We start from the raw sequence: 27,704 nt of genomic DNA on the forward strand, positions 1-27,704 counted from the left end.
AGCAACATTTTAATTTTAAAAAGTACCAGATACTAACCAGCCCACCCTTCCAGAAAACATCCATGAGTTGCTGAACTGTTGCAAAAACATAGTCATTGTGTTGCTGAAAGAGAGTTCATGTTTGATTTAAACACAGCTGCAAAAAATACCTGGGCACAAACTTTGGGTCTTCAGTCTGATACTGTTGTCAAAATAAAGTAGGATGACGAGGAAGACCTACCACATGTAATATTTCCATTTTATTCTCAATCAGTTTACAATGTATATGTAAACAATCATGAGACTTCTTGTTTTGTTACTAAATTTTACCAAACTAATCACAGATAAACTTACAACATAAGAACTGCTCAGACAAACTTCTGAATCAACCTGCTAGTGAAGTTTGGCTCTCTGCAGAACATAGCCCTCATATGCGTGCTTCCTTTCTCATATTTGAACTGGAACTCTGAAGCACGCTTGGACTATAAATTATTCCACCCAGCAGTTTATTTCATCCAAAGACAGACAGACATTCTGAAAACTGAATTTTGTGAACTACAGATCCAGAGCCCTCTGAAATGGAGAGAAAGGTTCCCCATCCGTGCCTGTGCTATCAAGTAAGTCAGCTGCAGGTGGAAGCACAGTAAACCCTATCATTCATACATTTTCTGTCCGTACTGGTGGCTGTGGCTTGTCAAATAATACTTACAGTTTCATTTTACATGAGGGATATTTGTTACTAATTGTAGGTGTCTCAAGGGAAGGTATCTACATCTGCACAAGTCACCCTGAGCTGCTTTCATAGTGAACAGAGAGTTAATTCATACAATCAGTTCAGACTGCATGTGATGTAGCTCAAGAAGATGACTGTAAGCTCAAGGGACTGTATTGGCACACTCTTTTGGGAGGCTATCAACTATTTCACTTGTAGAAACTACACTGTAGTCACCTAATGCTAAGAGAGATGAACCTCTTCCATAACCTCTGTGCCAGGCCTGGAAAATCAAGACTGGGGTATCTGACTCTATAATTTACTGTTCAAGGCTCTAGAAGTCCAGGCATCATGAATAAGAGCTTGAACTCCTGCTAAGGTATTCAGCATACCCAGGATTTGCTGCTCCGGGAGGTTTGGTTTGAGGAAGGTTTAAAGGTGTGGGTGCGTCTTGAAAGATTTGTTGGCCCAGGCTTAAGTGACAAAGTGCACATGCCCTTGTTATCTTCTGTAGATTTTTGATCAGATACCAAATGTACACAACCATTTAAAATAAAATGACCTTCTACCTTTTTGGCATTACCTACCTAGATGTTTGCTTTTTCACCTGTATTGTCTATGTCTGCACTAGCCTTAAAAGTCTTTTCTGGTTCCTGTACAGGTAAAAAAACTGCATGTTGAACACAATAATATTAGAGACAATGGCCTTGGTTCCTAATGCCAAGAAATAATAAAACTTTGAGGAATGCTTGTAAACAGATATGTCCCAGTTTTGTGGACTGTAACACTTCAGAAATCAAGTTTCTCACTTCTGTAAACAGCCATTGTCCAGCGTTACATTGGAATCGAAGAACGAAATTGCATTCAGTGGGAATGGAGGCAAGCAGTTAACTACTGAAGTAGCTTCTGGTTACATTGGGCAGGACAGGAAAAATGAGTTCAGCTTGTGGCAAGGAAGATTTACGTCAGACATTAGGAAATACTTTCTAATGATAAGAATAGAAAAACACAGGAATTGCCTGAGGATGCTTTAAAATCAGGCCACAGGCACACCTATCACGGGTGGCCTTGGTATAGATCTTACCTCGGGCATGTGTAGGTGCTTAGTAACCTCTTCTCAGCCTCGTACTGCCACCATTTGTGCTAGTACCCTATAATCTCTTTTTGGAGGTTGAAACTGAATTGAAAATAGAAATAAACTAATCAGGCTCTTTGGATATTATTCACAACAGAAAGCTTACCAGGATACAGGGAAGTTTCCAGGAAGATCTCAGGATCCTGAGGCCCTCTAGTCCCTCCAGACAGAAGAAATTAGACTTAGATTCCCTTGCTTCAGATGAGACCCAAGATCACAGACAGTACAATGGTGTTTTCAGGGCTGGGGACTGGAACGGTAGCCATGACTCCCTGACCATTATGTCACCCAATGTTTGGGCTCTGGATTATCACTGTGTGTGCTGTGTAAATGAAAGAGTAGAAATGTCTGAGTGTGCAGAGCTCAAACACGAGAAGCTGTGAGCAAACAAAATATGTCATTGATCAAGCAGAAACATTGCAAGGCCCACTGAAGAAGGGGAAGATAAGTCTTTATTGAGTGTTAACAACTTGCAAATTGCAAGCCTAAATTCAAGCATATGTGGAAAATGCCAAGCACATGGAAGGCACTTTTCAGCCAATACATTGGGAGAACATGATTTAGCTCTTGTCTACGGTAATCTCTCATGAGCTACAGCATAGTTGTTTCAGAGCTATATACCAAATATACCAATATACCAACGAATAACGAATATACCAAACCTGATGCTGGCTGGGAAAATAAGCTTCCCCAAATTGAATTTTTGGTGTTATCACCCACAAATGGATGACAGTTATATAAGATAAAAGGCATTGTAAATAGCACTGCACATAGACATGCAGAGGCAATCATGGAAGAGACTGTTCTAAAGAACTTACATGTATAAAATCTGGTCAACAGTACGTAATGTACTTCAAGTGCTCCAGTTTTTCACCTGCCACCCTTCTGTCATACACATAGAAGTTCAGGGACTGATACAGTGCAATCAGACACAGAGGTTATCTCTAGATTTTTTTTTTTTTTTTTTTTTATTATTTTTCATTTTTAAAAGAAGAAAGAATTGGGCTTAAATGTCTTTATATTATGTGGCCTTGGTTATTACCTACACGCACACATGCATTCTGTTCCTTCTTCCTGAGCAGACCATTTCTCCCATCAAGTTGCTGAGGGCTTTGCCAATTTACAAATTTATTATAAAAAGAAAATAAAGAAGAAAATACGATGTAGTTACTTCCAGTACCAAGGAAAAACAATACACACAGTGACTCTGATTTTTACTGCCTGGGGTAAGTGTGTGCCATGTGCAACCCATGAACAGTCTTTGGGCTAAAGTTCACTTGCACAGTAAAACATTCTTTTTAAAGCAATTCAAATAGCAAATAGAGATCTAAAAATCTGTTAATTCCCAAACTAAACAGATCAAAAGGGAAATAGTCTCAGTTTTCTATATTGTTCATTGTAATGTCTAAAGCCAAGTTTTAATTTGCTTTAAAATCCAGAATAATCCCACAAATGCGGCACATAGTGAAGCAATTGCCAACAACTGCTGACTCCTTCTCACAGATATTTACAGGGGGATTATCAGAAACACTCAGCACTGTCCAAATACTGTTCTACTGTTGTAAATGGGAGCAAAAATCCCCCAAATAAAGGTCTGAAAATCTTAACTAATAGTTATGTGAGGAGAATGAAGCTTGAATGACATTTTAATTATCACACTTTCACAGTGAAATACATTCACTTTCATTGAAGTCCCCTGCCCAGTCTGCTGTCACAGGGAATAACAGAACAGGACATTTTCCCTCATTTTAAATGTGTTTGCAGTAAGAAACCTGTGTTTCTCCTTCACCCTGCACTTAACATTTTAGACACACTACACAAACATAACAGGAAGAGTTTCTGAATACTAGTTAGTTCAAAGGCAAATGAGCATAAGTAATAATAATTGTCCATACTATAGCTCCTGCTCACTATTAACCCATCATCTTCGTCAAACATCAGAAGTAGCCTTGCAGATATCTCACCTTGACAATGCACATGCTTATCATCAGGACAGACCAAAAGGAAAGATATTTTCCAATTAAAGTGCAAATGAGAGGTATTTAATAGTGCTAATCAATGTTGCACAGGAAAAATAGTGTGTCCTTAAAAAGATAATGGTAAACAGCTGATGGACAGAAGGGTTTTGTAGCCACCCCCTGCGCTGCCCACTGGTGCTTCTGGGCAGTTGTTTCATTAGGAGAAGATTCACATTAAACCACACTGCTTTTTCAAATAGAAAACTATCCAATTAAGAATCCTATTTCTTCTGAGCAGCCAACTATGTAGGCTTAACTGAGCTGCCTCTGATGACTAAATCTTTTCAGCCTTTGTAATATATTTTTGCTGTGTGCCCCTGTGTGAGACGGAAATACTTAAACTGATAATGACAACAGGGTGGGCATGTATGTGTCAGGCAAAATGCTGTGACTAAACTCCCATTTACGAAGAGGCAGCAAGCTCAGGCACTGGCACAAAAAAAACTCTCTTTGAATCAGCACTTCCCAAACCAGTGTGTGAAACTGAAACATGCAGCAGCATTGCCAAGTTTTGCAGCAGAGAACAAAGGATGCCTGGGAGTTGAATTGGATTCTAGCATTTAAAACTTTCCTGTATGGGATGCTGCCCTACTTCTGATTCTTTGGGTAGCATGTGCTGTATTGGCTTGGGTGTCTCTACAGCTCTACATAGTGCAGACAGACAGACTCCTACTTTCTTTATTCATCCTTTCTCCCTCCTTTTTTGCACTCTTTTATCTGCATTTAGGATAAATAAATAAACACTGCTCAGCTCCTATTGAGATGTAATAATGGTCTAAACCATGGGAGTGGGAACATTTCCCTGTTTCTCTTGCCACATTTTGCAAGGCATGCCGCTGAAGGGGAGGGTGTTCACAGGGAACTCAGTGATCTTGGCTTTACACACAGAAAATTCCTTGCTCCCTGGGATGGTTTTGAGAAAGAGAAATCATCCTGTGACCCTGTTACTGAGGAGCTTCAGGCTGGTGTAAAGCTACACCTGCCAAGCTTAGAGGGAGACAAATCTTTTGCAAATGGCAACCACTGTAATGTCATCTGTGAGCATGCTTTAGATGTTCCTCCAAGAGACTACACATGTCCTGACTGGTGAAGCAATGCAGTTATTACAATTGACCTAGACTTAACCTTTGATCCTTTGAGAAGAGCTCTTAAGTCATTTTTTATTAGTCATCTCTTCTGGGTCATGCCTCTGCATCTTCCTCTGTCACAATCCTTTGCTAACTCACCTCCAGGACAGATACTGGCTGGCTTCTGGCTGTATATGCCAAGGGAGAAATACGCTCTACCTACTTCTGCTAATACCCCAAGGGCCTCACTTATCTTTCTGAAGGAAGCTTGGGAAAGTCTAGTGAAAGCAGGCAGGGCTGTCCTTTGTACCTCCACAGCATCTGATGAGAATAAGAAATGCAGCACACAGCACAGCATTGACTGAAGGCATGCCTCGAGCCCACTGACTCTGCGGGCAATCCCAGTGAGTAAATCACAATCTTGCTTGTCTCCCTAGACACACCACTATGGTGGCAATCTCCTGGTATGGGGATATCTACATGTTTACACAGCCCCTTGCAGACTGAGGTCCTTGCAATGTATGCTTGGAGGTGCAGGCGATAAACCATCCGAACAAGGATGTCAAAGCTGCATCTATTGCCATGTGCAGGGACGCAGGAAGGACTTGAGCCTGCCATCTTGAGATGGCTTTACTCATTATTCTGATTCTTCTTGTGCCTGAGGATTTAGCACTACTCCCTGCCAGTCTTCTCACTGTAGTCCTAGCATCAATGCACTTCATGTCACCACTCAGGCTGTCACTGTCATAGAGAGCCATAGGCAGGCAATATCTCATGTGTGTTTGCTTCCAGGCCTTAAATTCTCCTCAAATTCTTTGACTGACTGTTCCTGGTAGTTTCCTAATGCAGTTGGCCAGTTGCTGCCCTTCCTGCCTTGGAAATGTCCTCTGGGGAAGATTAAGAACGTTTGGCTTGCTGCAATTTTCACATCAAAAGCATAAAGCCTGGTCAATCCCTACTAGCAGCTCTGCTCATTTTCAGGACTCAGAGATTTTGGCATCTCAAGAGTGCATTTTATTTTTTATTTTTTTAAAGGCAGCATTATCTTAACTACCACAGAACACGTTGAGGAGGAAATATAGAAAACACACTAGGCATATAGATGGCTATAAACAGGACTGCAGCACTGCAGACTGTGATAGAGCTAATACATAAAACATACAGGATTAAAACTCATGGTATCTTGACCCAGCTCTAAATGGAGCTGGGATTCGCAGCACTTGTGACATGGGCTGTTAGTCCAGAAACAAAGAAATAATTCATCATTAACTGCACACCACTGGCCTTTGGTTTTAAGTAAACGGAAGTAGAAGTGCTGTCAGATAAATGTTTGTGCCCTGCCTTAATTTTAGCACAGACTTTTTCAGTCTAGATCTGCTCAAGGTTTTCCAGCAGAGAGCACAGGATGGAGCTGTCCTGTCCCTGTGCAGAGGGGTGAGCAGTGGATACCCCAACAGCAGGGGGTGTATGTGAGCAGGGAGAGGCCAGCAAAGACGGAGGCTGTGCTGCAGGATGCTGCTGTGGCAATGACATGCAGGGAGGCAGCCACATTGCTTTTCCTTCCTTTTGCCACAGCTGAGGCCCCAGATGTGTCCACTCCCCCATGACCCCAGCTTCCCTGTCCAGTGTCCTGACATACCCAAACTGAACATCAGTACCACCAACACTTTTGCACCCAGTATTAAGGTATCTGTTGTGTTCAGCTCCTGATGCTGACCCTCAGTCCAACCCACTGGAAAAGCAACTTCACTAGCTGAGCCAAAGTACATCTGAGAAGCTGAGTTTTGACCTGTTGACAGGGTAGGGAGGCTTTGTGCCAGCCTTGACAGCTCAGTGAATCAATCCCCATGTGGCATTTTCCTCCCCCTTGAGTCTATCCCTGTGAAGGAAAATCACAGCACCATCTACCTAGTGATGTTTTGGTTTTAGTTTTGGTTATTGGCCTTGAGAAATAACCTCATTCACATCACAAACAAATGCATCAGACTCCTATATCCACTTAAATATATATATATATATGTGTGTGTTTTTTTTTTTTTTTTTTCTGAAAAGCAACACAGAAGGCAAAGAGCTGTACAATTTTAATGTGCAGGTTCATTGTCAAAAGAGTTGACTAATATTCTCCTGCAAGGGCCAGTATTTACTATATGAACCAACTATCAAGTTCAACTGACAAGTTAATCCATTAACCTAACCTTCATCTAATAAATACCAAAGAGAACAGATTCCCATTGATCTCAGCTGTCACAGGGATTTTGGACTCTTTAAACTCAGTACTGCCTGTAGCTAATGGGTCCATCAGAGTTAAACCCATCACATACATTTTCTGCTTTCCTATGTCTTATAAATAATTCTCTGAGCCATTCTTATCTGCCCTAGCCACTTCTTCACTTACTTATTTGTTTATACTTATCCTGTGCTCTCACACTGAGTTCATCCCTGAAAAACTTCAATGAGCTCTTTTCTGCTTCCACAGGGCTTAGCCCACCTAATCTGATTGCACGTTCTTAAAGAAGCCATACCATAAAATAGGTCTACTTGTCTCCTGTGATCACTGTTTCTGGGCTCTGTCAGTGGCACACGAGCAAGGAACTGTTTGTGGAAACCCTCTTACCCATCACTGGGAATTATGAAAGTGTCAGCTCACCTCTACACTGAAAGGCACTATAGGTCTGGCAATATGTGAACAGCAGAAAGCTGAGCATTCACTGACTGTCAGCAATCATGTAACATATCAGAATGGTGCAGTTTGATAGTAGTTTAGAGGTATAACTTTATTTAAAGGACTTTGCATTAGACACTTCCTAAGAAACTTTTACATGGTATTCAGCCCACTCACAGACCCCCCTCAGCTTTTGGCATGCCAGGTTTGAGCAAACAGATCTTAACAAGTAGGACCTCAAGAGTTGCTGTAATGTGGGAATCAAATTTCAGATTGGAGGAGTACCAGGAGCTGGATCAACTCCCATTTAACCCAGGTTGGTTTTGTAATCCCATCTCTATCTTATCAGACCTAATTGATTTTACTGAATTTCCTCTCCCAGGAGTTCCCCCTTCTCCCACCCACTTTCTCCCTGGTCACTCCCTTTGTTGCCATGTAAATTTTGGATCTTTTGTGGCATGTCTCTGTTACACATTTTCAAACTGCAGGCTAGGAATTTAGTGTGAAGCAACCCCCTTCTGCTTCCCATGAGCCCCCATTAAAAAATAAAATAAAATAAATCACATAACTGCTCTCTCTTATGTTCTTGTGTTCCCCACAACAGGCAGATGGAACATTGTCCATTCAGCTTGCAGAATGTATCAAGTCTAATCTTCTTGAGCTTTAGCTATGTAACCAACCTTTTGATATTGTATCTGTAAAAAATACCCAATAAACTTCAGCTTTTTGTCTATTGGAGAAGACTTATCTCACTCCTTTCTCTTAGGTTAACCATAAGATTTCCATCTATCTTTTATTTTGTTAATGATTTATTATTATCACATTGACTCAGAGCTCAGTTGTTAGAATAGACAACTTTAGAAAGTCAATGATGACACCACAACATTTGTAAAGGTGATTAAAATAAAATCTTGTAAGCATCAACAACAGCTTGTTAATGAAAATAATCAGGCTGATTTATTACTACTACTAGTACTTAGTACTTATAGAAGAATGGGAATTCTGTTCCAAATTTTCTCTGTAAATACTATTTGTCTCATTAGGTCTGTACTGCTATAGAATGTTGGTGTCTTTTTTTTTCCGCCTTTGTTTTCCTTTTGTTTTTACTCTTTTTAAAGGAAAAGCATCATTGAAAGGAAAAGGGAAGCTACACCAGAGCATAAATGTCAGGGGTATAAAGCAAGCCATCCTCAGCCACCCCTAGTGAATAATAAATGCCAGCAAAATTCATTCCACATCTGGAATGTGGTCTGTAGAAAACCCGACAAGTATAAATCACCACCCTTGATCAGCATATAAACCCTACCATGATGCAAATAATGCATAGCTCGTATGTTTGTGTATTTTAGTGCGGTATCATGAGGAGGAAGGAAGGGCCAGGTGACAGGATACAGGGAAGTTAGAAAATAACTTTGTCCATTTCAAGAAACAATGCACAGCTTCCACCAACAGAAGAATATTTTTTAGAAAGGAAATTTACTCTCTCCTGCTTCACCAGTGCTAACTCCTTCTCCCCCAACTTAGAAGCCTCTAGTGAAAAAAAAAATTATAAGTAAATAAATAAATAAAAGAGATGAAGACATGAACTCTGAAGTCAGAAGGTCACAAAATACCAGCTTGGCTATGCAGGCTACATTCACTTCTCTTTTGTACAGCAGTTATTTCAGATCAGATGCAAGTGTATGTCCTGCTTCTTCTCCTTGAAAATTTGCTCCTTCCCCCCTCATTCCCTCACTGCAGTTCACCAGCAGGTCATGCCAGCAGCTTCTCACTGCTTTGCAAGAGACCAGGTCTCACAAAGGTGACTCCCAACCCATGCAATTGAGTTAACATTGTCTTTCTCTATTTTTTTTATTTTTTTCCCAGAATGCGGTATGAAATATTGATCCAAAGCCTTCAGAAACAAACAAAAATTTAAAGGGAAACCCTTTATAAGGGTTTCACAGTATGGATGTATGGCAACTGAGTCCTTTTCTGCTCTAACTCTGAAAAATAAACTTTACGTCATGGTCAAGTCAGCACAGCTGTGGTGATTGACCCAGACTCAGCACCTCTTCCGTGTATTTGCTATTTGTTGCTTTCTTCATAACTCCTGCTTCACCCTGCAATGTTCTAGATTGCAAAAGGAAGGGGTGGGAGAAGGTAGAAGAGTTAATAAAACCCATGATTAAATGATAAAATGTCAGTCTGAATCTTTAGTGTCTATGGAGTCTCACAAGTCATGCTATTCATCTCCTTTTGGTATTTCCTAGGCATGCAGGGCTTACATATATCACACTACCTGTGTAATGTCCATTACTGAAGATAGAAAAGCTGCCTTTTGGCATGTTAGTAGAAATCAGAAAAGCCCCACTAAACTTATTATACTGTTTATGTGTATGTTATCCGGGAGAGATAACAGAGATTTGAAGGAGCACATGACAGATGTTCTTCACACAATCAAAGTGGACAATTCAGCTTCCAAGAGGATGACTGTTAATGTAGAATAATTACATTTGAGATTTATGCCATCGAAGCTGAAAAGAGAATTGGGTCTTTTATGGCATTTGACAAAGATATATGCCAGATCCTTATATTAGCAATGTGTAAGGTGTCCCTTTGCTTCCAAAGTTTTAAAAATACTTTTTATTTTTAATTAAAACCAGTTTTTATTTTTATTAAAACCAGTTACTTAGCTTCATCATCTATAATGTAAAAATACCTTCATGCACATGCACAGTGGTCTGAATCTTCAATCACTACTAATTTGTAGTGATTCCTTCAGTGTCTGACCCAATGTCTTTTATGTACGATAAAACCAGAATACTTGTGGAAAAAAGGTAAGTCTGTCGAGATATGGTCTGAAGATTAAATGATTTCTCTATTCCCTGGAGGTAATTCCTACTATGCAGGGGAGACAGAAACCTCTGAGTCAGTACTTACCAGACCTCACTCTTCTATCCTTCTCAATGGTACTTTATTTATCAAAATCACATTTATTTATTTATTTATTTATCCATTTATTTATTTATTTATTTTGGGACCCTTTAGACACAGATATCATGATTAGGATATAATATAATATAGGTGGGAAAAGCTTAAATGTGCCATTTCCATTTCTGAGTGTGCCTTCTAGCCTCTACTATGGGGTATGAAACTATTCTTGAACTAAAGGATAAGGAAAATTTACCCACACCTCAAGCACTATGATTCAGTCCACTGACTTTAGGTAGTCTGAAGCAACCCCTCAAAATGCAGACACTGTGGACATGGAGCACTTGATGCAACCTGTCCAGAGCTACTCCTAAAAGGCAGCACTAACAAGTATTGCAGAAATGCCATGCTGCATTTCAGCTGTAGCTTTTTCTGGGAGAAAGTTCCCATAATTTACTTAGACTGTAGGAAATATCTTGGTGTTCAGTACAAACACACAGCAATATGGGTCTATATCAAATATCTTTACCTTAAATTCCAGTTCCCTCTCTTACAACAAAAATTAACCATTTTGGAGAAGAGTTTTTTGTTTGTTTGTTTGTTTGTTTGTTTTCCCAATTAGACAGTAATTTGTCCTGATTTTCGTAGAAGACTTTTCTGAAGAACAAGTTATGAGACTACATGTACCAAAACTTCCTTCTGTGGTCTAAAACAACAAAAAAGGTCTTTGCCACTTTACAGTTTATCTTGATGAGACACAGTGTCCAGATCAGTCTCAGGTATGTTCCTGATGGTGCCAGGTGTCAATAGAAAGCTCAGTAATTAAAGGCTAATTAAAGGCTTCCCTTCCTTGAAACACAGCTCACTGAATCTTAACTATTCAGAGCATGAAGCTGAAAGTTCTGGTAGTTACCTGATAGTTTTTTCACTTACAAATAAGGGAGCTTGACTCTATCAAAGGTTATTCTTGAACCTCAGAGGTTTAAAAACATTTTTTAAACACTCTCTGCTTTCTAAATACAGCAGAAATGCTATGAAGTTGTGATTTGGGTACTACTAAATTTTATGTTGCCAAATCAGTTTCAGTGAATCCTCAGGAAAATTAAAAAAAGACAGCATCATGAGATTGAGATCCTCCAGTGGCAAGGGAGAATCTGATGGGGAAAGATGTGTTGGAATACAGAAAAAAATAAGTGTTTTGATTTAGGAGAAGCAGTTAAAATGAACTCCCTCTTCTCAGATTTTATCCCTAATATACACTGCCTTGTGAGCTGCTCATCCATAAAATGTGAGCTGTAGCAACTACATTCTTACTAAATTTCAAGTCCAAGTTTGTAAGTTTATATGGGCTCCACAGCACTGTAGAGTTTGGACATTTGTCTTCTAAAATTCTCCCAGAAATATGCTTTTGGTCTTGAATTCAGCTACAGACAGATTCAGAGTTTGAGTCACTATGGTTTAATAAGCAGCCAATTCTCAGCAGAGTAGTTTAAGCTACCATAGATCTGGAAGAAAACTGTCACTTGGGTCAGTCATAGCAGTCCCATGGGTACCTCAAGTCAGCCACAACACAGGCTGGTCCTTGGGAGACCTCTTTAAAACCCCTTTCTTGTGGCATTTCTCACCTCTTCCCTCAACTTGTACCACACTTTTCTTTGCAAGTGTAGATTATGCTCAGGTCACTTCATCTAACTCTGTTCCTTCTCCAACATGTTTTTGTCTATTAAAGAAAGAAAGGGGAGAGAATTTGAACTAATTACAATTTCTTGTTATTGAATTATAATTAGTCTTACAAAGATTTTTGAAAATTTCCTCAATCCTCATACAAATCTTTTTCTAAATAACAAAACACCCCCTGCAAATCGGTAATCAAATAAAAACTTTGGCAGAGTATGTTCAATATAACCCACTTTTTTAATGTTTCTAGCTTGAGTTGTCATTTTTTGAGCCCTTCTTCTTATGTGTTGAATCTATGATTATATGTTATGCATTTACTGTTATATAAAACCAGTGTTTTTTACACGTATAAATATATATGGGTATTTTCACCTAGATATTTACACAGAAAGCAGTATTTAGGTTATTGAAAAGAAAGAAAAATAGGACTTCTGGCAGGGCTTGTTTTTATAACACATGGCCTTCCAATAAGCTTTGTTGTAAATCTTTCAGAAACCACTAGTAATGCAAGACTTCAAGGAGTTTCAAGCAGTGACCAAAACCCTGTTTGCACTAGTGCAATAGTTTGCACTGCTGTGCTGTGAACTGGAACAGGGAAGTAACCCAGATTTTCCAAGCCTTGTCCTCTACAAACTGTTGCAGTTCTCAGAGCCACTTTGCAGCATCACTGTACAAGCTGCTGTATTATCATAGCTGAGAAGATGTGCTAAAATATGGGTCAGAGTCATGTGGTAGGAAAATAGTAACACATCAAGCTGGTCCTGCTGGTGAAAACTGTATCCTGAAACCAGTGTCCCATGATAAGGAGTCTCCTAGTTCACTGTATCCTGAAACCAACGCACATGATAAGGAGTCTCCTGGCTCACTAATCATCATAGGTGATAGTGCAGCACCACCATATCTATCCAAGGCTACTCATAGATGTTTTCTATGGGGGTGTTCAGTTGTTGAGCCAACAATTGGTCTTTCTTTGAGATAACATGTATCATTAATGACATATGCACCTGAACCTGGGAACTCCTAGTGAAGATCAGTAAGTAGGGTTATGATGAAATTTATATTCACATACCCAACAAGACTATACAGAACTGTAAATATTGCTATCAGATAAACACTTGCTTTTCAACCTCATACTTCAAAGTTTAAGCCAAAATCTAAATATTACAGATGTAGAACCTGTAGTAGAAGACGGGAGTGAGGGGAAAATATTATCCTTTATCTTCCAGTTATGACATTCTTAAACCTTCCTCTAAAACAGCCAGTCCAACACCTTGGTGGACATATGGAAACAAATACTGGACAGACCTTTACTGTGTTCCAGGATGCCAACTGCTGTCTTTCTGGTTTCTATTGATTCTATTGACTATATGGATTTCTGCTGGAACACAGATCATATAGTGAGTGGACTAATAGAGGAAGGATTTATCATGATCATTCCTGAACCCGACAGGGTCTTCAAAAAGTTTCCAAAAGAAAACAGGAAGCTGCCAAAAAGAAGTGGACATCTCTAGTCCAACAGTTGGCTCTTTTGTTTGAAATCAAGAAAAGCACCATTCAGGACTCTAATTGATTAAAACTGAGAGCAATTGCCAGAGCACCAATAATTGCTGGAAGAGGGCAACGGTCACTCTAACACGTTGTCACTTCAGAGGAAGCAGAACACTAACAACCAATCAAGCAGCATTAGTTAAAAGTAACCTTTTAACGACCCCTGATTTCTCCTTCAGGAAATGTTTTCTACACAATTTGTATTACATTTTTAATGCTAGCTTGTGAGTCTCTGAATACCTTATTTATTCTAAATTCTAAAATATGCAGAAGGCTCAACTGCTCCGTTCTGGCTGTGTACTCTAAATACCTTCTGACATGATTACCAGATGAGCCCCAGGAATTCTGTAGCTCATCAAAAATTTGTCCCATCCTTGCCATTTTTTTTCAACAAAACTACTTCTTTTGATAACTCGTCCGCAGCTGCCATTAGCTTTACTTGTCTTGTTTTGTTTGATTACTTACTCCTGATTAACTCAGACTCCCACTTGACTTAGTTGTATTTTCTCATTCACTCACTTACACATTGTTGTACTCAGCATTACAAGAATGCTACTGATAGTCTCATAAACTTTATGTTTTCTTTACAGCCTGAAGGTTAGATTAAGATGTAAACCCTGGAATCACCACTCCTATTTACAGAGAAAGAAAAAAAAAAAAAGGCTGGGAGGGGGGTAAGATTGCATTTCAGGCTTTTTCAGTAAAGCTAGGAAATGTAACACTGTTTCAGAAAACCTGGTGCAAATAAAGGAGAACTCAAAAGATTTTTTTGGAAAAGATTATCATTTTAAAAAGGATTTCATGATCTGTGAAAAATATTTACTCTTCAGGTCATCCAGATTTTTCTCTCTAAAAGAATTATGTTCTCTAATGTGCCAGAACCTCTGGAAGTCTAATACCAGTTTAATTTTATTTTGCTTTAGTGACATATTTCTTACACACAATTATTCTCCTAAGTGATGTATGCATATTAAAATGCCTTTTTATAAACCACAAATATGCATTACACAGAAGAATAAAACCAAGAAAGCATATGTCTTGAACATCCTACATCCCTATGTTCTTGTATTCTCATAGTTCACATTCCTCCTTCTCCTTGGCCTTTTTTTATCTTTTACAGTGTTATCTGAAAATACAGTGTAAACACTTAAGAATAGGGACTGCCTTTTGTATGTTGCCAAATTGCCAGACACATACAGAATGTTATTATAAATATTAAATTAATATTATTAATAAATAAACCATCTCTTCTCAAGTGACAAATGGAGTTCTGAGAAGTAATCTCACTCTGTCAAGACAGAAAAAAATCCCAATCATGAAGAGTCCTGTAATTAAGCAGAAATGTCTGAAAACCCAGTCAGATAATCTGTCTGGATCACCTTCCTTAACTTTAGATATTTATAGACAAAATGCATACAGCAGAGCTGGTCACACCATATACAGTCAATGAAGAGAAATATGCCCTGACAGTGTTTCTTCATCTCAACCTAAAGAAGAAGGCTCAAATACATCAGCTTAATAGTAGTTGTTCTTCTAAGATATGTTGTATGAATCCCACCACCCTATGCCCTCACAAGATTCCCTCCCATGACAATGTTTTTACCTGCACCACAATTTCCACCTTCCCCAAGTGTTTTATGGTACTGCTTGCCTGCCAGCCAATTCCTTTGCTCTTTATGGTTTTCTTCACCCCATTTCTTGCCCACTGTGGATAAAATCTGTGCTTATGTGTTCGCTTCTACCAACATCCCTCTTACGGAGCCTGCTCATCCCACGGTGGCAGAGTTCAAATTGTTCCTACTCCAGCTGGAGCTCTTGGGAACAGGTCTGACATGACCTGAATATTACTGGAAGAAACATTGCTGCTGAGAAAGCCAGACCTGCAAGGAAGAATATGAAAGAGAGGCTTGTTACTGAGTTTATGGAAGGCTATGAACCATGAGATGGAGAAGGTACTACTTGGCAAGATCATGAACTTGTAGTTGGTGACTGTGTTTTATGGGAGGCTCTATATACACACAGAAAATTATATAAATATGAGCTTAAACTGTACACTTGTACTCACCTGCATAGTGCATATTGCTCGCTCGCAGAAGTTGTCACACAGTATGAGAAAAATCAGAGAAACAGGGCAAAAGTTTATTAGAAATATATTTTTATTTAGTGGATATTTGTTCTTGAGAAAGTGAGTTTCACTACAACATAAGATTTCTCTGTTTGGTAAGCTGGCCCTATATTTTGAAAGCCTTACAAAGGAGGCCTTGTGAGGAAGAAAATATTTTAGATTTATTGATGCAGATTGGTCCCCAAATTAAGGGTGCCTTCCACCATGAGAAGGAGAGTACTTCACCATTGCCCTTCCCAACACAAAGATCAGATCTCAAAGCAGAGGAAGCCCCAGAGCAATAATGGGACAAGGAGGCTTCCCCTCTGAGCAGAGATGGAAAGGAATGTGTCCCTACCCATGAATTGACACCAGAGGAAGACACTGGATGAAATATCTTTCAGAGCCTTGAAAGAGAAGACTAATAGCCTCCAAGGGAGTGATGTGACTATTTGGGAGCTGTATACTTGTCCTGGAGGAGACAAACTCATTCAGATCATCAGCTTGCCCCAAACATCCTTCGAGATGGAAAACAGAGGGACTGTGTCCCAGCCTGGACCAGGTACCTTATTTCATCACAACCAGACTGAAATAAGAGATAAAGGTGTCTGGGAAATATGAAGGACAGAAGTAACTGAAGGGGGATTTGGTCTGGCTCTACATGTCAAGCATCTCTCCATCTACAACATGGGGAGAAAATATAATTTTTGACTCTGGAAATAAACCGTCGGTGTGAGCTGTGGTGCCACCATTGTATATGTGCTGGAGTGTTCATTTACTACAAGAATTTTGTTGTCTAAGCTTTGCCTCAGTTTCTCTGTTTGCAAAATAAAAGGTGGTGGATGTGTTGGTCTTCCACTAGACAACTTTTTAAAAAGATTTTTTCAGCTCCCCTCAATCTTTGTTTTCTTTTTCCAAGCTGACCAGAAAACCTCTGCATGTTCTCTCCTCTGTGTTCTTAAAATAGTTTTGGCCCTTTTTTCACTTCTTGTTCTCTCAACAGTATCAAAATGCTGCATTCCCCCCTTCAGTTCTCTTTTCATGTTTTAGCTCCTTTTGTTAGTTGAGGTAGATGATGCATTTGGGATTCATTTGTAAGGTTCAAAAGCTTTTAGGCAAAACATCTGTTTTGTCAAAATAGTGCACACCATCCCTGGTGTTGGGGAAGGAAGCAAATATTGGGCTGCAGCATACTCCCTGTATAAAGGGGAAGCGGCCATTCCTCTGGGGTCAGAGTCCAGAGGATCTGGACTTTGTTCACTCTCCTGCCTGCAAACAGGGCATCAGGAAACATAAACACCTACCAGATAAAAGCAAAACCTAACCCCAGAGAAACAAGCCTGGATATTTACCTCCACAGATCTAACTCCGGATTAGATCCATGAAACTCACATTGGAGCCTACCAGCAGCTACTGGTGTTCATGATATTGTGTGAGAAGGACCCTACAATTTTAAGAACTGCCTTCACAGACAGCCTAAAAATCAGACAGGAAATCAGACACAAGGAAGGATATGGGACAGCAAGATAATGTTATTTTATTGTAAGAAGAACAGGAATCTTTATACAATGGGACATACTGGAGAATGTCAGGTATGTACATAAAATAAAAGGTTGTTGCAACAAACCCAGAATATTTTGCTAATCGTTGCTGAGAAATCAGCATGAAAAATTCATCATTGCAAAGTCAGCTGTCCCTGTCATGTCTTGCCCAATCTACTTGACCTAGCCTATGATAAAATAAAAGGCAAAAGAGATACTGGTTTCTGATGGACTTTCCCTTGAGAACCTGTTGCCAGAGGGAAAGGTCTGGCTCAACAGAGAGTATGCAGAGCTCTGTAGTTGGTGTCTACAGGTGCCCACAGGGGTAGAGACCTCTACAGCTCTCCCTTCTGCAAGTTTCTCTCTGCCTTTCTTTTCTTCACCCAACAAATACAAAAAATAATTGTTTTGTAAGCCTGGTCTTCTGGGCTTCAGCCCCATTTCATCAAAGCTATTCAAGTGATATTGCTTATCATAAATCTGTTCATTTTAATTTCAGCTGCTCCATCTTCTATCACCATCAAATTGGTGTCACTGAACAAAGATATTGACTAACTCTGCAGTCCCTAATTTTCTTCTCCTCTTTCAGGAGCTTTCATGTGTGGGTGTTTAAAAGAAAGCATCATCCAGACTGGAGTGGAAAAGAAAAAATTGACAGGTTGGAAACACACTTACAAATACACACACAAATTGACTGAGGCACCTTAAACTATAAGGATTGGACGAGTCTTGAGCTCTGAAGGTGAGACTTGTGCAATGAACCCTTTCCACCAACTGTTCAGACTTAAGTTCACCCAGTTATATGACATTATTTTACATCCTCTCTTCATGTCCATAACTTACCTGTCACATCCTGATCTGCCTGGGTACAAGTAGGAGAGAGGCTGTAGCACTGAGCTGCAACCTGGAAATGTCTTCCTCTTCATGGGTCCCAGCTCTTAAAATCACCCTCCTGTTCTGCACCCAGTGCCAGCCTACTTACCTAGACATATGCTAAATGTACAGTCTACTTTGGGGATTTCATACACTAGGATTGGATAAATTTTAGAAGTCAGAGGGCAGAATGAATGTTATTTACCATAGGTAGAGCCTTCCAGACATGCTGTCTGATGGGTAGGATAGGTGTCTTCTGCTTTCAGAGAAAGCAGTTGGAGTCAAGCCCAGAAATTTTCTGCAGCTATCATAATTCAGCTGCACTGCACACAAACCTTAAGACATTAAAATGATACAGCATTAAAATGAAAGAAGTGCAACAGTTTCAGTTTAAATTGCACCGGGTATCATGATTTCACATTTCCTAGCTATGTGTGTGCTTTAGCTCTCATCCACAATGTACTAATAGCAACTTACCGCAGACAGTGCTGTTAAATTGGAGTCATCAAAAATGTAATATGTACTAGTCTTCTCTCCAGAAGCTAGCACTATAGTCCGGCTTTGGAAAAGTATGTGCTTCCCACTGGCCTTGTGGATAATTTTTTGGGGGGGGAATCAATGAACAATATTAAGCCCTCAAAGCTTTCAGCTGGTCACTCCAACAGGTCATGCACTATTGTTATTTCTTAAATCCTTATGTTCCTTGTTGTGTCAAAGAGAGGCTGCTTCCCTTCTCCAAGTGGATATATTTCAGTGGTGAGTGAACAGATTCTAATACAAAGCAGGCTAAATTCTCCACTGCTCTGTACTTTTTTGTAACCACTTACTTTGCTGCAAGGTAGGGATGGAAGGCTGCCAGATCCTAGTGGTTGCCCTTCACTCTCCTATGCTATAGGTTATTACAGTAGTTACAGGGCAATGAAGCTATCAGACACATATATAAACTTAGGGCTGTATGTCTACATCAAGAACCAGTTTAACAACAGGTTGTGTTTTTGCATTTGATGAAGGGTTCAAACTTACAAATTCAAAGAAAAGGAAATGAAGAACTGGCACCTGCATTTGCTGTTACAAGTCACTGTGATCCTGATCACTGCAGCACTGCTAAGTAAATTTACACAGAGCTTCTTTGACTCCAGGAGCTGGTGGCTAGCAGAAAAGTAAGAAATAGTTATCTGTCCAACAATATTATAGAAAGAAAAGACAGAAGGGTGTAGAACCTTTAAGAAGATGCTTTATCAGCACAATATTGGACTATTGCAATCACAATCAGGGTACCAGAATATGCTTGGTAAGCATATTTTTGTCTTTTTAGAATGGTCAAAGATCATTTGCTCCTTGTGGTAACTTACTGAAAGGAGTCTAGGAGCACAGAATACTAAATTATCAGTACAGTAAAAAGTTATGTATTATTTACAAGCGCAGTGTGAGCTGTCAGGTCAGTTAAATCAATTATTCACCATTTGTTCAATTTAGCTTTGTATAAATCTTCATTTTCTCACTCAGCAAATTCCAAATATACTACAAAGCCTTCTGCCATGTCTGTAATGAGAACAGACTGAAAAGTATAAAAAGGCAGACAGCTTACTAAGTTTATAAGCAATTTCTTGAAAAGAATTATCAATGTCTACACTTTGTTTTATTTTATCTGGAGTGTGATTTTTGATCACAAATCATACATTAATATGTACTTAAATATATAATATAAATATATCTATATATTTACATTTCAAGGAATTCTATTCCATTCAATTTTTGACTGCTACATACAGTAAGAGACATTCCCATAAGAACTGAATGCCTGAGTAGAGGAGGGATTCACGGACTTTTAAGGTCAGAAAGGACCATTACCATCTATGACCTCTTGGATAATACGCACCACAAAACTTCACACTGAAATGACTACAAAAAATCCATAACATTTGATTGAACTAGACCATTTGGAAGAACTTTGTTTCCTCTCTAATTTGGCTATAACTTGCAGTCAGACTAGATCCAAAGTCTGATCTGTTGCATGATGTACAACTGGAATGTATTGCTAGGAAAAGTTATTGATATTAGAGACCTGAGGATAGCATTGTTCACAATGCATGGAAACTGTGAGCTTACATATGAACCTCAACCTTGCCCAAGAAAAAACACTGAGCAGAGACATCAAGTACAATCTCTTTTCTTAGCATACCCAGCCTTTTCTGACTGGACCCTGGCTTTGTCACTGGATTGTGAAACAAAAAACAAAACAAAAAAAAAAGTATGCATGAAAACATATGATTTATCAGTTTATTGATTAAAGATTATCATTCATTAGCTGCACAATCGTAGCTGGCCATATGTACCTTTAGTGTGTTCCACCCATGAAGCAAAATGAATTGGCTCAAACCACATGAAACTTCAGATGTAAGGTGAGTCTTTATTTATTTATTTATTTTCCTGCAGTGGTTTCTGTAGTGATCATTGTTTTATTCACTGAAACATAAATAATGAGGCCTCTGGTGTAACAAGTGAAAAATTTCTTCTCTCTTCTCTCTATACTTCTCTCTTTGTGCGTGGAATTCAGTGACGAGAAAATGTTAAATCACACCACATCTTTCTGTCTAGGTCCAAAATTTGAGGTGAACAGAATTCTTCGAAGAAGAATCATAAGTTATATATTCTGCATTTTGTTTAACATCTTATAAGATGTATATCCATCCCCTTCTCCTTCAAATAAAACATTTCTGGTTCTTTGTACATTGAATTAGGCTTACGTAGCAGAGTTGTCTTCTCTGAGCCCAGTCTGCCTCATGAACTGTCCTTGTCACTGGGTACTTTGAAGATGAGTTGTGTTACTCACAGTAGAAATTGGAAGTGAACTGGCAGAAGAATTATAACACGTGGAAGACATCCTTAGAACAACAGGGACAACAATGGTTGAAATCTGTAAGGTCTGAATTCTTGCATTTCATTCATATTTCATTCTGTTATATCCAAAAATTCATAGAGAATGAAACAAAGCAAACCATGCAATCTCCTTGTTCATTTGGGGTTAAAGATGGATTAGAGAGGTCATCAGACTTGCCAATTAAAGGTCACATGAATTCAGATGAAGGATTAAATATATTTTTGTAGTCCTTCAATTTCTGACTATCATAATTTCTATTGGTGCTCAAGGCCTCCTACCACCCAGAATGACACATATACATATATTTACATATACATATACATGTATATGTATTATTGAAACAAGGGTAATATTGTTTTTGCACAGTGAAGTGGGGATGGTTAGAGACCACCTGAATAGAAATGAGAGGCATTCACTCTTTCTATACTAAATAGACAGATAGTGGAAAAGGTGAGACAGACTGGTTAATTTTAAGGAACCAGAGTGTAGGAGGAGCTTTATGTGCTCCACAGCAAAAGCATAGGTGGAGGCAAGATGTAAATTCATGCTCATCCAGGTGTTTCTGTTCATTCTCAGTCTGTCTTTGTAGTTGACTGGACCGAAAGACATCATAGGGGATGAGCCATTCACTGCTACAGAGCAGGTTGCTTTCAGTGCTACATAGTTATCAACTCTGTGACAGATCAAAACCTGGATAAGCAGTGCAAATTACAGATAGGTGTTTGGAAAATACAAATCATTATATACATATATACATATATATCCCATATCTTTCAATGCAGAGAATGGAAGAAGTATTGCATATTTAAAATCCACAAGAGCCTCTACATTTTCTAGAGAAGCCTGGTATGGACAGATAAATTTAACTTAAAGCATGGCTGCTGTTCTGTATCTTATCCTGTTATTGACTTCCCATTCCCATTTGAGGAATCAGTTGCTTTCTCTGTGTTTTTTGTTTTCTCATCAACGTGACAAGGACGCAATATCACTAAAAAGATAAGGGCATAATATTATAAGGTAATCTGAAATATCATTTAAAAATTTTAGATGTATCTGCCTTTGAACCTAAGGGTATTTGGAACAAAAACAATACATTAGAGATCCCAATAAAATATCAAAAGTCAGCCTTAGAAAAATAGCTTTATGAAATCATAAATTCTTTAAAAGCTCATCAGTTCAGTTAGTTGATGAAGACACTTGCTCCAGAGAGGCCTCCTGCAAGATTTTGATCCCATGGAAATTAGCATGTCAAAATACGTTGCAAGTCTGACATTTTTTCCTTGTCTATCCATGCAAGAATGTAATCGAAGAAAAAACTAAATTAAACATTTATGATAGAAGCTGTTTGAAAGCTGAGATAGTAGCTAGCACTAATGTGACAGCTTTCCAGTCTGGTACCTTGCAGACAAGCTTTGTTCCTTACTGTTCTGTCTATGTTCCTTGGCTATTTAAAAAATATTTTCATTGGGAAAACACCCCTTGTTACTTAGGCAGGAATTGATTCAATCTCTGCTGCTTCTAAAAATGATTTTTTTTTTTAATGGCAAAATTTGCACCATCTACCCATCTGAAGCATCTATCCATGTGCTATGAAGCCAAGGGGTAAACTGGCCAATAACCTCAATGTTATGTACAGAAAAATTAGTTCCTCAAACTTGTCTTCAAAAATGAGAGTACCTGGCAGCTTCCGAAACCAAGAGCCACCATTCAGTTGCTTCTCTAGAGCAATATATGGTGTGTCAGTTGCAAAAGTGGTTTCCAGCACAGTGCTTCTCAGAAATAACTCTGTCCTGACTCCCATTTCAGCCTCAGTTTCATTAGTTCAAATGTCTGAAACAATCTGGAAAAGATGACCCACATCATGACCCAACCAAAACATTGTCACTCTACACTGGTTCTTCAAATTCTGCTTTGACATCAGGCAGCTTGGTTTTGTCACAGGTCCCAGGAAGGAAGCAGAGGGGAAAGGACAATTGTGCAAGTGCTCCCATTTGAAAGGGAGCTTCTGGTTCTCTACAGCTTTGATGAGACTGAAAAACAGTCTTGGCTATTTGGTCTGACTGTTAGGAAGTACAGAATCTAGAAAGTCTGTCAAGGACTTGACAAACAAACATTTAAGACTTCTTGTCCTTTTCCCCTTCTTTTAAAGAAGAAGGGGTATCTCTAAGAGGTATGACTTTAAATTTTTTTTTTTAAAAAAAGAGATATAATAGAAGATAAATGAACAAAAGCCCTGAACCCTGAATCATCAGGAAAGATAAACAAATATAATGGCTTTTACTGTGGGTGGTCACTGCTGAATATCTACAGCACAGTGTAGGAAATGGACCACCATCTAATACATCACGTCCTGTCCTGAGACATGGAATTCTTTGAATAATCCTGTTATTCTTTCTCACTCTGAGTTCTCTATGGTCTCTATTAAGGCAAACTCATGTTGTGGAGGATGAGATATTTTTCCATTAGCCACCTCTCTCCTCTAAAGGATCCTCTCAGGGCATCTGTAACTTGTCCTGCAAAGGCCGAATATATAGGCTCTGATGTCAGAGCATACCAACAACAGTGTTTAGCAACATCAAATCATCTGGCTTTGTTGGTGATATTTTCCAAATAAACCCATTCAGAATAAAAATAACTTGCTTCTTTTATTTTTTTTTTTTATAATGTCAAATTAAAGGACGAGCATTGCATCAGCAGACTTTCACAACACATTAAAAATCCCAGAGAAACAATATATCATACATGAAGAGCTTCCTACCAGATTCATGCAGCTAATGAAATTCTACGCAACTTCTTCCAGGAAAATAGCTTGCGTACTCTGAAGCTATATCCAGGATTTTTACAAACTGTTCTGCATGATTCATTCAGTGCTCGGTAGATTAGATGTTATTGAATTCACATGAGTTCACGTTAAATAAATAAAGTGAAACACAACAGCTGGGGCTACTCATCACTCAAGCATATGACATCCATTGCCAAACCCAAGAGAGACTCGGCAGTGTTGTAATTACCAAACTGGGTCAGTGGTGAAATAGAAAGTGGGGATTGTTAGAGCAGCAACTCCTTGGATTATCTGTGCTCAGAATGAACTATCAGACTGGTAAGCACCAATGGTCCAGGCCTCTGCATAAGGAATCACTATATGCATCATTATATTTCATCCTGTAAAATTTAATTACACAGAAAAGGGTATGATCGAGCAGCCTTACCCTACCCATTACAGTGAATTGAATAGCCTATGTTGCAAGCACTGCACATACAGAAATCCAGCAGAGATTAGGGAGAAAAAAAGGGGGGCAAGCTGTGAGCACTGTATCTGCTTCTTATTCCTGACGTTGCTTTAAACTTCCAGGGATTTCTTCCTTAATGGCTGCTCAGAGCACTGTGCCTGACCTGTGCTTTGCCAGGGCCAGGGCAGGAGCAGAAACAGAGGAAATGAACTAAAAAATTGGAGATATGTGACTATAGAGCAATTCTGTGTCAAGTAAGAGACGGGTCTTGAGATCAATGTGTGCTAAATGCAAGTAGAACAGACTTTACTGTATGGAAAGGAGGGAGGCAACTCAAAGACTTTTTATTCATGTTACCATAGCCTCCATAACAAAGGTTCATCCCAAGCCTATGCACCATGCAAGCTAGAAATATTAACGTGCATCAAGAGGAGTCAGGGGATCTATGTGACTAACAAGGAGCTTGGCTTGTTTGAACTTTCCAAGCCTGCAGGACCAGAAACAGCTGGAAAGAAGAAGATAGTGGCCTTTGGCATGAGTCTGCTGCAAGACTCAAACACGGAGTTTCCACTCCATAGCAAGACACCTTCACCACTCGGTACCCCTCCCCTGAAGTGTGCATACTCATTCTTTGTTTTGATAAGCAAATCAGTACGCACTTTAATGTATTATACCTGGGGGAATTTAACTCAGTATGCTGTGCTGCAGTTCCAAGAGGATGTAGTTATTTTTGACGCCAGTAATTTCTGTTTTGTTTCTTTTCCAAATAGGACCAAAAAAAAAAAAAAAAAAAAAAAAAAAAAAAAAAAAAGTTAGAGGCTAGATTTTTGCCTGGTTTCCCTTCAAATCAACATTTATCCCCTGCTCAGATGACATCAGTGGAAATGTCAAAAATCTTCCTTTTGTATGATAGCAGAAATTATACGGATATATAAAAAATAAAAATAACTAAAGAAGACACAAGAGTCACTGCTTTTCTCTTGCTCTCATCCTTGTTCCTGTCCTCATGAATAGCAGGTAGCTCTGCTTCACAGCCATCAAAGGATGGACATGCCTGGGTCCTACCTAAGGATCTAACTCACATACTGCAATTCACTGCTTTGGCTCAGCTCTTATTTATCTGGAAGTCTCTAAAACTTCATGCATGCCTCAATTTTGACCTAGGAAGTCACCTAAAATCTGCCTTTGTACATATGGAAATGAATCTGTCTTTCTAAAAATAAGCAGTGAAAGGTCATAAGCAAAATTTAAATGCTTCAGAAGATATTTGTTTCTCACTTATGTGTTTCTTGCTCTGAAATATGAACCCCAACCAGACAGAAGTAACAGCAACTACACTCTTGTAAGACTTGGGTTTGTGGGATGCTGAGCTTTGCAGGTGGTGTGACAGAGGGATGGGAGAAGTTGGGTGACAACGTTGATACAACCAGTCTTTGATGTTTGAGTTGAAGCAGTACAGCATTAGCTCATTATGGTTCAAATTAGTAGTTGATAGTTGTCATTAACAGCCATAAACAGAGACACTCAGGACATTTTTTCTCTCTCCCAGACTCTTTCTTTTAATTTTCATTAACTTACCTGCTGCTACAGTAAAGACTTGCTGCAACTTTCAGCTCTGATTTCCAGTTACTCAGCCCCTAAGAACACAGAGCCAAGGACAGGAGCCCTTAGCAGGCTCTTCAGTCAAAATTTTAGAAATTTTAATAGGTAGAGAGTTTGGGGGTTCAGATGTCAAACGTTATCTGTTACACCTTTCTTGGAGAGCTATTTATAATGCAGCCAGCCAACCCAGCAGGCGCAGTGGGGCAGGGCCACAGGATAGAAACAGTCCACTTTGTGCTGAGGCTGGCACTTTATAAGGCTATGACAGGTCAAGAAATAGGGAGAGGGAGCCTCCATAAATAGCAAATGTCTCACAGCTTAAAAATCGTGACAAGTCTTTCATTTGAAACAACTGCAAGGAGGGTGCTGAGAAGACCGAAACTCTGAATATCCCTTGTTCAGCAAGCTGCCTGGCTGGGCTGGGAGCATGTTGGAGCTTGCAGTCCTGGAGTCTAACATGCTCCCTCTGTTCCTCTGTTCACTCGTCCATGATTTTATAGCTGCTTTTTATAACAAGCACACAGGCACCTTACACCGCCGGGTGTGTGCAGTAATCAGATTTTAGCTGCTGTTCCAAACTGCAGCTGGTAGTTTTAAAAAAGCTGCAACATTTTCCTTTCAGTTTCCACTATCCCTTGAGGCTACTCCTGGCATTTTGGGACAAAAAGAAAAACAGAGCACCCAGATAAAGCATTTCTCTGTGTGTTTGCATTTTTATGGGAGAAGAGCGTTTGAGCCACACCCCAGAAGATTTTCACTAGAGCCAACAACTGTCCTCAGATATGGATACATACAGGCAGCATCCAGCTCTCCTAAAAGACCTGCCAGGACTCATGTACTGAGCACAAGATCCACACAGCCAAATCCTCCTCCAACAGCTACCGCTACCTCCTGGCATCTCTGTCTGCCTCTCCTGCATTTACAGCACAGCCTCTCTTGTCCACGGCTTCTCTCCTTCTTTTGGACCTGGTTAGCCCAGTATGTGGGCTATCTGGGCTTCTCCATCTCAGTGATGGGGTCAGCTGTCCTGACTGTGGACCTGTTCAGTAACCCCTAGACTCCTCCAGTGCATGTGTGGTGGTGATTTACTCCACCACCCCCCAACCCTGGGTGGCAATCAGCCTTCAGCGAGCCTTTCCCTGTGATCTGCCTACAGATAGCATTACCCTGTGTGTCAAAAACATGCTCTGTATTTGGTTGCTGGAGGTGACAGCTAACACTAGGCTATTTCCGTATGTGCTGCTATGTATCCCACTTCATTTACACCAAAGTTGTGCCAGTTTTGACAGCTCCATCTCTGCCTGCATGGGACACAAGCATTACAGGTGAAGCTAAGTGTGAGAAGCCCTCCAAGCACATTTGGCTGAGAATCACATCCCAAACACTGTGCAGATCTAGGGCCAGATTAGTGGCTCCAGCCATCTGATCTGACCTCCCAAGTGATGCAGAACACAGACATTCATGTGGGCATTCAGTCTGTGCAGCAAGCAAAAAGGCAACCATGTAGATCAGATGGTTTGACCACAGGGAGGTATCAATACTGCAGCAAACAGGGGGATTCACTGCTCCTGTCCCGCCTGGTTCTGTCCTCTGAGACTGCGGTTAATTAAGTTTAATGACCTTGGATCCAAGCAGCTGCCATAGGACACAGCCCCCAAGCCCTCAGAGTTCAAGGGGGAATTCAGGATGGCTCCTGTGTGATCCTGCTTTTGGCAGCCACTTCTGGGGGACTGGAAGGTGGCAGCAGATGAGGAAGCAAGGG

General features: G+C 39.7%; 2 long non-coding RNA genes across 2 annotated transcripts; one reads left to right on the forward strand and one right to left on the reverse strand.

Annotated features, from left to right (window-relative positions):
- The first annotated feature begins 17,066 nt into the window (after positions 1-17,066).
- On the forward strand, positions 17,067-20,959 carry LOC113842922 (uncharacterized). Its single transcript, XR_005263811.2, has 4 exons — positions 17,067-17,407; positions 17,946-18,098; positions 20,538-20,631; positions 20,828-20,959. It is a non-coding gene; the product is annotated as an uncharacterized lncRNA (long non-coding RNA).
- Positions 20,496-24,255, reverse strand: LOC140001812 (uncharacterized). Its single transcript, XR_011807341.1, has 2 exons — positions 23,869-24,255; positions 20,496-22,950 (listed from the first exon to the last, which is right to left on the reverse strand). It is a non-coding gene; the product is annotated as an uncharacterized lncRNA (long non-coding RNA).
- Between the last annotated feature and the right edge of the window lie 3,449 nt (positions 24,256-27,704).

The sequence above is a fragment of the Anas platyrhynchos genome, chromosome 2, assembly GCF_047663525.1.
Source record: "Anas platyrhynchos isolate ZD024472 breed Pekin duck chromosome 2, IASCAAS_PekinDuck_T2T, whole genome shotgun sequence".
NCBI lineage: Eukaryota > Metazoa > Chordata > Aves > Anseriformes > Anatidae > Anas > Anas platyrhynchos.